At 40.1% G+C, this 12,548-nt stretch overlaps 1 protein-coding gene across 1 annotated transcript in view; it reads right to left on the minus strand.

The window, feature by feature from the left end:
* LOC306801903 (transmembrane protease serine 11E-like) overlaps positions 1 to 12,548 on the minus strand; it is a gene marked incomplete at its 5' end in the record, with an annotated part of 44,189 nt that overhangs the window by 6,716 nt on the left and 24,925 nt on the right. The gene's annotated exons all lie outside the window — the stretch shown is intronic.

The raw sequence follows: 12,548 nt of genomic DNA on the forward strand, positions 1-12,548 counted from the left end.
CATGGTCATCCCCCCTGACAGCTGTTTGAGTACAGGGCACACAGGAGGCATGGCTGAGGGGGCTGCTGGAGAAACCAGGGCAGCTCATATGTGGTTATGTTCGTGTGCTGGCTGTTGCCCTCCTCTGCAGTCAGAATTGTCTGAGGACCAGGAACTCATCCTGCCCATCCATAGCAACGTATTGCATGGCACAGCAGGTTCTAACAATAATTTCTCTCCTTTAACATGCATGTTGTATGTTTACTGTAGCTTCCAGCATTCAAAACAATTTTTAAAATAATACAGATTTTTTTTTTTTTAAATCACAATTTCAATACAGTTTTTTAATTTTATAGTGATTCTATACTAGTGTCAACAACTTCATATTTTGTGTCTGCATAGGCTTTCTCAGCAGATTCCCTATCCTTATCTATTTCCTTCACTTCTCTTTGCTGCTGCACAGAATAATATCCTAGTTTTGAGCCAAACCCACACCAAGTCAGGAAGACTTTTTTGAATGCAAAGGGCTCTGGCTCACACGTGTCACCTATTGGGTTTGTATCACAGGTGTTTTGCTTGTAGACTTGACACTCCCTCAGGTATGCAGGGTGAATTGTCTGTTTGCAATCTACCAGTCCCAGACGTGTGCTCACTCATTTCTTAATGCGACAGTAAGCAGATTATGATAGAAAAAAGGAAACAAGCAGAACTCCAGCACATGTACAGCTTGTCTTCAGGGAATGTTACAGATCAAAGGCAGTGCTAGGCTGCCATGTGTCCATGCAATCACAGCTTTATTTTATAACGATTGGAAATGAATTAAAATTGGACATTTATATAGCAACACAGTCTATTCACTATAGAAGAAACTGAAGTCTTACTCACTATAAAAGGAACTGTTCACATAATGAAGATAATTACATTTCACTGGTGGGCAAGAGAAAACTTCCAAGGTCCTCTTTCAAATAAAAATGCTTACCTGTACTTTCTCAATTCATATGCAAAAAGGAGGAAAACACTAAATGTACACATACTTTTGCATTTCAGTAACACTAGTTGTATTCTGTGAATTTCCATGGATAATATGGTTGGTTGTCTCCTAGAACTCCTACATCAAAATAGAATAATACCACAAAGCAAAAGCTAGGTCAGCAGAGGGATTCAGAAGTGGTGTAAACATTACTGTTTGCTAAACTGCACTAAGGATTTGGCCACTTCTCCTGCATATTTATATTGGCCAGAAGTGCTGTGAATAATCTTGTTTCTTTCAACTATGAAGAGCATCCAGTGTTTTCCTAGAAATTCATAAAGCCTTCAGAACTAGTTCATCATTTGAGTCATGCCAATATTTTATATCTGGAAACTGGTAAGAAACCAACAAATGTAATTCACAATCAAGGAGGACCTTTTGTCTTTAAGTGCAATATTGACTGCAATGTTTTTAGCTTTTCTCTGGGTGGAGAGACATTTACCTCATAATTCATAATTACAAAGCCTGCAGCCAATTATTATCACTTACATTATGTTGCAAAGCTCATTGAGAAGACAAAAGGAGCAACCAGCTTGTTCAAGTGCAGTGCCGGAAGCAATTCAATTGGCATGTTCCCACTGCATCGAGTTTTGCTGTGAGTCACAGCTGCCCTGCGAGGCACCTGTCTATAGCTGTGCTTGCCTTTTTATGAGGCACTTAGGAAAAAGTACAAACCTCACATGGGCAAAATTTTACCCATTGCTTCCAGCTGAATGAACTTCTGTGTACTTGGAGAAACAAGCCTTCTACACACACACTGCCAATCTGTACAGCTTTGAATGTCAGCATATCTTATAATAAATCACTACTGTGCAACTGCTATATTCTCCTACCCTTCCAGTGCTGAGGGAAAAAGGCCAGTGAAACCCTGTTAGCAAATTCAGTGCTGTATTCACTAGGGTAGGGTCCCAAATGCAGAGCACATGCATGTGTTTGGAAAACTGAAGTGACTGATCCTATTTTCAGATAAACTGAGCCCACAGTAGATCCCATCAAAAGCAGGGAGCACTTTGGGTTACATGATACCACTGAAAATCAGACTGCTTACTGGTTTACCTTGCTAGGGGTTTGCCTTTGTCACTAGCTTCCCATTTTGGCCTGTTCAAGAGCACAGATGTTCTTATTGTGCCAGCCAACATGTTGCAAGCCCTGCCTTGAAGCAGTCACTTGTAAGGCACGAGAGAAAATTTCACTGCCCAGCTCATTTTCTAGTTGCCCTAGTTGTTTGCATTATCAAGAAAAAGCATAATTTAGTAAAAATTACAGTGTCATATTTTGCCCCAACTGCATACGGCTGCAAAAGTAGTTGTTTGTTTAGGAGAACAGTGTTCAAGCTTCTACTGTAAACAAGTTTGACTTGAACCCGCATTGAATACCTGTAAAATAGAGCTTGCTAATGAATTAAAGCTTGTTTAACTTTAATAAAATGAATATTTAAATTAAAATAATAGCAATCTATTGAAATGCAGATTGGGGATTCCATCTCTCAGAAGAAGGCTCTGTTCTGCAACTGGACAAGCAATTTTGTTAATGCAGTTATTTAACATATTTATTAAACAAAATAACTCTAAAATACACTTAAATTCTTCATTTTTTATTAACTTGCATTTACTATTTAAAGTTAATAAATTATCAGTAAAGAACCTTTTTACTTTTTAACATATGTGTTTGAGCAAACATGGAAGGAAATGCTCTTAGTTAACTGCAGAGTGAATGGGACATCTTATCTGTGAGGGGTTCAGAGGTTCCTGTGGAAAAATTTGCTCACTTTGCTACATCTCTAAATAATGTCAGTGTCACTGCATCAGAGGAATCGTCTGCTGCCTCATTTAATTTTATTCACAGAGTTCAGTGTTTACGTTAAAAGGAAAAGATCAGACAGAACTTTGTGACATGAGTGTATCAGACATTATATTGACATAGTACAAGCAAGGCAAGCAAATTAATTATTAGGGGATATCATGCATTTTCAGTATGCAAAGAGCCAGAGATGGCAAAATTAAAGATGATAAATGTTTTAAAAATCTGATGCAGTTTTACCTAATTACATAATTTTTCATAGGTGTTGATTTGTAAAATAAACTTGATTTTCTTTATAGGTTTCTACACCTATAGATTTTCTAGATGTGAAAACATAATTTCTAGTCTCAAAAACAAAATACATGTTCCATCCTCTACTATATCAAGTTGCCACATCTTGCTTGTCTGTTTTTTCACACAGAGAAGGTAAGGTAGAGATGATCTTAAAAGGGATATGAATGGAGGAAAAGACTGTAAACAAAAATAAGATAGAGTATGAGCTTCAATACCTGTAATACATTCTTGGAAATGCATTTGAAGCACACCTTTGGGAAATGCACCAGGGAGCAGAAAAAGCATTTTTCCCACTGTCCTTCACCACATTTTTTAAACAACTTTCTTGAAAGGAGAGAGAATTACAAAATTCTAAGCTACATCAGAAACAGGGGCCTCACCCAGTGTTATGTAGGGTAACAACTGCACATGCTGACAAAAAGAGGATCACTGCCAAGTTTCAGTAGGTCACCAAACTGGGCAGCTGAGAGGAATGTCACAGAGTGCATGTCCTGCAATGTAGACCGAGGTGGGGGATAATAGCTCTACTCTAATGCTCTTTATTACAGTAAAGACCACAGAGGTCTGAAGTACTGGGGGAAATGGGAAAGTGAGCAGCAGATTCCATCATGGTCCAAAAACTGTATCTAAAAAGAACTGCAGGAATTACCTGAAACTTGGCAAAACATGAGCTTTGGGTTCAGCAGGAAAGGCATGCTCTTGTGTGGTTACATAGTTCATACATCCTAAAATGTCTCTCCACTAACCTTCAATATTCTCACTGCTCTCTCAACAGTACTTACCTCTCCAGATTTATGCACCCTTGTAGAAGTAGCAAGACATGGCTTAGGTGCAGGTGATGCAATTCTCATTCCTTCAACAGAGTAGAGTAACCTGATAGAGACACAACTGCTTTGTGCCTCTAATTGCCCCTGTCACCCAGCCGTTCCCTTCCTGCTGATGTTCACTTTACCTGTTCTCACATTTGTGACCCCCTCCACTGTCCTTATCAATGTCTCAATCCTGTCCATGAGGCAGACATAGGTTTATACCTCATGGTGTACTTCCAACTCCATCTGGTTGTCCTGCAGCCCGAGGAGGGATCTGCTGTGTACCAGTCGTGTAGCAGGTATCCAAACAGATACGACTTTTAGCATTACTTTTCTTCCTGACCTACACTCATGTCCCGGCTGCAATCAATGTGGTACTACAGTAAAGGCAGCCCAAATTGCTCTCAACCTCTGTAGACAAGGCAGGAAAAAAACAAGATTTGAGTGAGAAAAATCAATTAAATTAATGTATATGGGTCATGAGAAGTGAGGTCAAGATGACTTTCTACTTAATTTCTTTATCACAAGCATATCCTTTCAAAATACTAATTTTAAAATATGTTTCAGTCCCTTCCATTTCAATCATTCTCTCTAGACTCTTACTGAAATGTACCACCTTGTGCCAAACTAGTGACCTAAAAGTGGAGGAATATCAGGTCTCCACTGTTTCCCAATGCAAGTTCTGTTCCACTCCCCAGAGATGCTGTTGTGGCTGATAAAGTGCAAATATCTAGACTGTTCCATACATTATTTGACATGGAACATTCCTCATCAACCCTGTCAGACACTCATCTGCATGACTCCCACAGAAAACTTGATAAAGAAGTAAGAATCTGTCTGCCAGGTTCTCTACTTTGTAATTGTTAGGAGCATTAACAAGCCCCAGATTCCAGATAAATAGAAACAATAACAGTTGGCTTGTTGATCAAAACCAATTCATGACTCATTATTCATGGTCAAAACCTTTGGCTGTGCAACAGGTGGGAATACCTCCTACTCACTTTGAACAGTGCCAGCAATCTTGCAACCAGCTGCTTTGTGATGTCAGAAGCACATTCCCAAAAATACATTTTGGGATACTTCCAACTTAACTGACAAAGAGAAATAGTCTGGCAAGCTGCTCTATGCTTTACTTAATACAGATCCAGACTGTCAGGTGACTCTACTTCTAACCAAGAAACCCTCAGGAAAATACATCAGCCTTGTAGGAGAACTCTTTGTTGCCAGAACAATACAGAAGGTAGACTGCAACACCTTCTTTCAGCGCCAGTGGAGGAGCAAGTCCTAACATGGGTGTTTCCAAGCCATCTGACACTTTGATATCTCACTTTGATTGCCCTTGCACTGCTCTTCAGGGAAGGTAGGAATTAGTTTGCTTAATTCTTCACTGAAAAATATTTGGGCTTCTAGTGGGGTTTGTACACAAGTGCAGAGAATTCTATCAGTTCTTATTTTCTATCAAAAACAGAGGGAACATCCAGACATAAACCATCCTTGACCAGGGGACTCCGAAGTCTAAATAAATAAGAAAGCAGGAACTTCAGTAATAATACATTTGAAGGTACCCTGATAAAAACATATTTTTGCAGTCCTCTGTAAAGAACATCTACAGTTTAGTCACAGACAAACCAGAGACAGTATTATGTTAGTGTCTTTGAAGTTTTGCACATTTTCTATTTTCTCACATATGTGTGATCAAGATTCTCTCTGTTTTAAAAAAAAAAAAAAAAAAAAAAAAAAAAAAAAGAAAAATAAATTAACTGAAAAATACTGTCAGTTTAGACTTTATCCCCTCTTTATTCCCAGTCCTGAGGAATGCAGAGACAAAGCAAGTTCTACCCCTGGTCTGGCAGACTCCTTAGTGTTGTAGTGCTGCCCTGAACTGCAGCTTGAAGGTCCCAAGTGTAGCACCCAGTTTGGAGGAGTCTGTTGGAACTGATTCTCAAGGCAAATACTTGTGAGTGAAGCACAGGTTGAGACCTAGTATTGAACAACAAGGTGATTATTTCAGGGGAGGAAGATTTGAGGAGGTTCCCTTTATCAGACTTCCCCTAGCATGCCGTATAAATAAGTGCCTGACCTGGATTTGTTCAACTAGTGAGCTATGCTTAGCTAAACTGAGCTATATTGTAGTCCCTAAATTAGAATGCTTTGATAAGGTGGTTACAAAGAACGGGTTAATGATTTTTTACAAGCCATTATGAAAATGTCATTTCAAAAATGCCTCAGGATGAATAAGAATTCCAGATGGCAAAAAGGTACAATGAAGAAAGATTTAGAAAGCTGCCTGCAGAGCATATACAAAATCTAGGGCTTCTTAGGTTTCCCTGGTTTAAATACTAACGGTGGACAAGATATTTCAGGAGAGAAAAGTAGAAAATGAAAAATCCCTGGACCTCTAGGACCTGTTGAAAATAATCACTGCTCCCTGGTGTGAGGAATAAGTTTTATAAATTGAGACCAGCATCTCCTCTAAAAGCACAGGAGCTCTCCATTCTATACTCTTCTCCTGAGTCGACCTGAAATGATACCACCATTCAGGAGCTGGCCTAAGCTTCATACCACCACTGAAATCCTATTAGCAAAGAAAGATCAAATAAATTTTTTTTGGACATCCTTTTATTGTTGTGTCTTAGAAATGCCAAGGTGTTGTTTATGTTCTTTTGTGTCAGTCGTAGCACTTGCACAATGCTAGTCCTGTAATGAGTAGCTGACCTATGTAGGCAGTGTTTTATGGTTAGGCTGGGAGAGCCAACAAAAGCAACACAAAGTCTGTCGCACAACTTTGATAAAGTAATACAGATGTCATCTCTTGGTGAGACTATTTAATGAAAACATTGTAATTCAATTGTATTAGCCAATTTTTTAATTAGGTATTAGTGCATTACTGTAACAATCCTGGTGCAGTTCAAGGTCAACTAAAACAGTTTGGAGTCGCTTCCCACATTTACCAGACTGAATAAAAGCAGCTTGACTTGATCACAGCCCTTTTTAACAATAATTTTTTTAATCTTTACAATTTTGTTCTTTATGTAAAGCATCAAATTAAAGATTCAAAATTCAATAACCCATGACCCAACTGTGTAAATGTTTACGTACATATTATATTATTGACTTTTTGCAAATATTAAAATGAATGCTATATATATAATGTTGAAAAACTTCACTAAATGAATAAGAGCTTCTTTTAGATCTGTTATTAACAAAACTTAGAAATAGTAGCGAGATAAATATTTTTTTTTTAATTATAACACAGTGTTATGGGTTATGTTTTAACTAGCTCCTCTCCCTACCCCCCACCATGGAGCTGCCGGCCCCTCCCCCGGGCTGTTTTATCTAGCCGGGTGTTTTTCGGCTTTTGGGGCTTTTTGCCGCTGCCTCTGCTGCTGCTTCTGCTGCTGCTGCTTGCCGCTGCTTCTGCTGCCCCCCTGCCCCCCTTTCCTCCGCTGCTTCAGCTGCTTTTCCCCCCCCCCCGGCTGCCTAAACTGCCCCTCTCCCTTCCCCCCCCCCCCCCATCCCTAAGATTTGCACCGGCTCCAGAGGAAACGGATCTGAACTTCGGAGACCACCTCTGGAAGTCTGCCAAAGAAGCTCTGCTGCCCTTCCCAGCGAAAATCTGCCGAGTTCATCTCAATCTGGGTCTGTGCTGGGAAGTGTTTCTTTTGTATTTTGTTAATAAAAAAGTTTTTTCCACTTTCCCCTGAAAAAAATTCTTTCCGAGCTTGGTGAAGGAAAGAATTGTAAGGGGGGGAGGAGACCCTTTGGAAGTCTTTTTCCTAAAATTTGTCCCAAACTTGGACAAATTAATTTGGTGGCTCGTACGGGGAAACCAGAAAAGTGGAAAAAACTTTATTCTAATAATATTTTGTTTGCAACTGCTGGTATTGGTATGTCTATTGAATCCAGAATGTCTTTTGTTGTGGGAGCCTGCCTGTATGGGTGGTTATTAAGTTTCTTTGAAGTGTTAATACCGTTGTGGTCGTTGGGCTTGTTTACCTATCCAGAGATAGCTCCGGAACATCTACAATATATTAATGATATCATCGTATAGAAAAACACAGCAGCAAAAGTGTTTAAGAAAAGAAAAAAAATTATTCAAATTCTCCTAGAAGCCAGCTTCGCCATCAAGAAAAGTAAAGTTAAAAAACCTGCTCAGGAGATTCAGTTCCTAAGAGTAAAGTGGCAAAATAAACGGCGTCAAATTCCTACTAATGTTATTAACAAAATTACAGCTATGTCCCCACCTACTAACAAAAAAGAAACACAAGCTTTTCTAGGTGCCATCAGTTTTTGGAAAATGCACATTCCTAAGTACAGCCAAATTGTAAGTCCTCTTTACCTTATTACCCGCAAAAAGAACAATTTCCACTGGAGCCCTAAACAGCAGCAAGCCTTTGCTCAAATTAAACAGGAAATTGCCCATGCAGTAGCCCTTGGCCCAGTTAAGAGAAGACCAAATGTAAAGAACATACTTTACTCAGCAGCTGGGAGCCATGGTTTGTCTTAGAGCCTGTGGCAAAAGGTGCCTGGTAAGACCCAAGGCCGACCCCTGAAATTCTGGAGCAGAAGCTACAAAAAGTCCAAAGCCAACTACACTCCCACAAAGAAAAAAATCTTAGCTGCCTATAAAAAAGTTCAAGCTGCTTCAAAAGTAATCGGCACAAAAGCACAACTTCTCCTGGCACCTCAACTGCCAGTGCTGGGGTGGATGTTTAAAGGAAAAGTTCCCTCTACTCACCACACCACCGATGCCACATAGAGCAAGTGAATTGCCCTCATCACACAGCGCGCCCGTATTGGTAACCCAAATCGCCCCGAAATTTTGAAAATAATCACGAACTAGCCAAAAAGTAAAAATTTTGGTCTCGCTAATAAGGAGAAGCAAAAGCAAGTGACCCGGGCTGAAGAAGCTCCACCGTACAACCAGCTGCCAGCAGATAAAACACGCTACGCCCTTTTCACCGACGGTTCCTGCCGCATTGTAGAAATAAACCGGAAGTGAAAAGCTGCCGTATGAAACCCCACACGACAGGTTACACAAGCTACCAAAGAAGAAGGTAAATCAAGTCAACTTGCTAAACTCAAAGCTGTTCAGCTGGCCTTAAACATTGCTGAAAGAAAGAAATGGCCAAAGCTCTACCTTTACACTAATTCGTAAATAGTAGCCAATGCTCTGTAAAGTTAGCTAGAAAGGTAAAAAAAGGCTGACTGGCAACGTAGAAGAAAACCAATCTAGGCTGCTAATGAGTGGAAAAACATTGCCACTCAGGTAGAGAAGCTCCCCGTAAAAGTCCGTCATATGAATGCCCATGTTCCCAAAAGTCGAGCTAATAAAAAACACAAGCACAACAAGCAGGTAGATCAGGCTGCACAAATAGAGGTCTCAAAGATAGACTTAGATTGAAAACATAAGAAAGAGTTGTTCCTAGCTCAATAGGCCCATGATGCCTCAGGCCATCAGGGTAAAGATGCCACCTATAAGTAGGCACGAGACCGAAAGGTAAATCTTACCATAAACAGCATTACCCAAGTCATTCATGACTGTAACACTTGCGCTGCCATCAAGCAGGCCAAGCGGGTAAAACCCCTCTAGTATGGTGGACGGTGGTCCAAATACAAGTATAGGAAAGCCTAGCAAATTAATTACATCACACTGCCTCAAACCCGCCAGGGAAAACGTTATGTGCTGACCATAGTAAAAGCCACCACCGAATAGTTGGAAACCTACCCTGTGTCCCATGCCACTGCTCGCAACACCATCTTAAGCCTAAAAAAGCAAGTCCTTTAGAGGCATGGTACGCCTAAAAGAATTAAGTCAGACAATGGAACTCATTTCAAAAATAAGCTTGTCAACACCTGGGCTAAAAAACATGGTATTAAGTAGGTGTACCATATCCCTTACCATGCACCAGCTGCAGGTAAAGTAAAAAAATACAATAAATTGTTAAAAACCACATTAAAGGCATTGGGTGGAAAATCTCTAAAAAACTAGAAGCAGCACCTGGCAAAAGCCACTTAGTTAGTCAACACTCAAAGTTCCACCAACCAAGCAAGTCCCGCCCAGTCTGAAGGCCTTAATGTAGTAAACAAAAACAAAGTCCCAGTGGCCCATGTTAAAGGGTTGCTGAAAAAAACAGTATAAATTCATCCTGCCTCAAGTACAGGCAAACCCATTCATGGGATTGCCTTTGCTCAAGAACCAGGATGTACTTAGTAAATTATGCAAAAGAATGAAACAACCTGCTATGTACCTCAAAAAAATCTAATTATAGGATAAAGTTGTACACAATATTATTGTTGAGTGCCACTACCATTGTATGCCAAATTTTATGCATAAAAGGAAATGTGTAAGTGACAAAAGCCTAAGCAAGTAAAAAAAAAGATGTGTAAGTGTTAAAGGTTTTAAGCAAGTCAAAAAAAGTTTGTGCCTAGTAAGTGTGTATCCCAATCGTGTGTCAATGATCACGATATGGGATAAAAAGTGGAATGTTATGGGTTATGTTTTGACTAGCTCCTCTCCCTACCCCCCACCATGGAGCTGCTGGCCCCTCCCCCGGGCTGTTTTATCTAGCCGGGTGTTTTTCGGCTTTTGGGGCTTTTTGCCGCTGCCTCTGCTGCTGCTTCTGCTGCTGCTGCTTGCCGCTGCTTCTGCTGCCCCCCTGCCCCCCTTCCCTCCGCTGCTTCAGCTGCTTTTCCCCCCCCCCGGCTGCCTAAACTGCCCCTCTCCCTTCCCCCCCCCCCCCCCCCCCCCATCCCTAAGATTTGCACCGGCTCCAGAGGAAACGGATCTGAACTTCGAAGACCACCTCTGGAAGTCTGCCAAAGAAGCTCTGCTGCCCTTCCCGGCGAAAATCTGCCGAGTTCATCTCAATCTGGGTCTGTGCTGGGAAGTGTTTCTTTTGTATTTTGTTAATAAAAAAGTTTTTTCCACTTTCCCCTGAAAAAAATTCTTTCCGAGCTTAGTGAAGGAAAGAATTGTAAGGGGGGGAGGAGACCCTTTGGAAGTCTTTTTCCTAAAATTTGTCCCAAACTTGGACACACAGTGATGTAAAAAGCTTTTGTTCATGTAACTGACTCAGAGAATAGTAAAAAAGATAATCAGGAAATTCTTCACATTCTTGTACTATTCTATCTGGATAAAGACAGGGGTGATGAACACCAGAACTCCAAGAAAAAGATTTATTGATCTCCATTATCAAAGAGTGAACTGACAAGAAAGAGCCACAAAGGGAAAAAGAAAAAAAAAGAAAGGAAAAAAAAAAAAAAAAGGTAAAAATGTTGATTTACCGGTTGGGGTGGAGGGGGGGGGGTAATTTTGAATAATGCATGAAATCTATGAATATGCAACAAGTTGATGCATTTAACAAAGTGTTCTCTGAGTTAAGGTGTGCTCTTGGCAGCATGCCAAGCAGCCAGTCACTGTAACCTTTTGCTTTATTGTCCTTATTTTATTAAACTTATATTAAAATCTACCAAGAAAGCAAAACTTGTTTTTCACAGTAAACAAAACCAAAAGTCTTTGAATCTCTCTGATGCCCACACACTGTGTTTATTTGGAAGAATTTACACGTGCACTTTGTTGAACAGGAACTACTGGCATATAAACAGCACTGCAGGGAAATGGTGATTATTTGCCCAGAGGGATTTCACCTATCATCCTGAGCCAAAGGGAAAGGGGTGGTTGGCCCATCAAGGAACAATGGGGATGTGACATCTCATATTTGAGTTTCATTGCATTACCACAATGCAAATATGTGCCCAGTTCAAGCACTAAGAAGAGGAACGAGAAGTTGCTTCTGCTCATTTCTGAGTGAGAGGAAACCTGGATCCATCCACTCTGGAATCTGGTCCAGGTTTCTTGTTCTCTAAATGCAGTCATCTAACCTCTGCAGATTTCTGCTGGTTCAAGTAATCTAGCATGGAATAGCAAGTAGCAAGCACCCACCCTATTACTGTACTGTCACCCTTGCATTTAGGAGCAAGCAGTTCTGCAAAAATAAATGGAGCAAGTATCTGTCAACCAGCAATCCATTCTTGAAAAATCTGACACCAAAAAAACCTGCTGACTGTATATAAGTGAAGCCAAGACAGACACAAGATTCTAAGCCTGCACAAAAATTCTGTAGCAGAACTGAAGTATAGAAGATAGTGCAGTTAATGTTCATATCCTTCAGATTCATGTATGCTTCATGAAGAAGGGGATAGAATCCCTTCCCATGAGAAGTCATGTAGATAAGAACATTATGCCTTTCTTTCCCTTTTCTCTGGGCAGTTTGCAAGGATTTTGATATTATATATATTATTTTATTTTATTTTATTTTATCAGTGCATTGATTCTTTCCCTCTGTCATCCAAGTATACTTCCTGCACTTTCAGTCTCCATGACAGTAACATAAAGTTGGTACTGTGGTTTGGAGGAAGGCTGAGGCTGTAATGGGAAACCACAAGGTAACTGCTCCTATTTATATATTTAAGGGGTTTTTTTAGAGATTTAGGAGCAGTTACCACTGATTTTAGTCTAAGGAGCACGAAAGATTCATTCAGACATAGTAACATCAAAAGCTTAATCAAAAGGGAAAAATCAAGTCCCATCAATCAGGAAATGGAAATAATTACTTTTAAAAGAAATGTAATAT

This window comes from Erithacus rubecula, assembly GCF_903797595.1.
Source record: "Erithacus rubecula genome assembly, chromosome: 5".
Taxonomy (NCBI): domain Eukaryota; kingdom Metazoa; phylum Chordata; class Aves; order Passeriformes; family Muscicapidae; genus Erithacus; species Erithacus rubecula.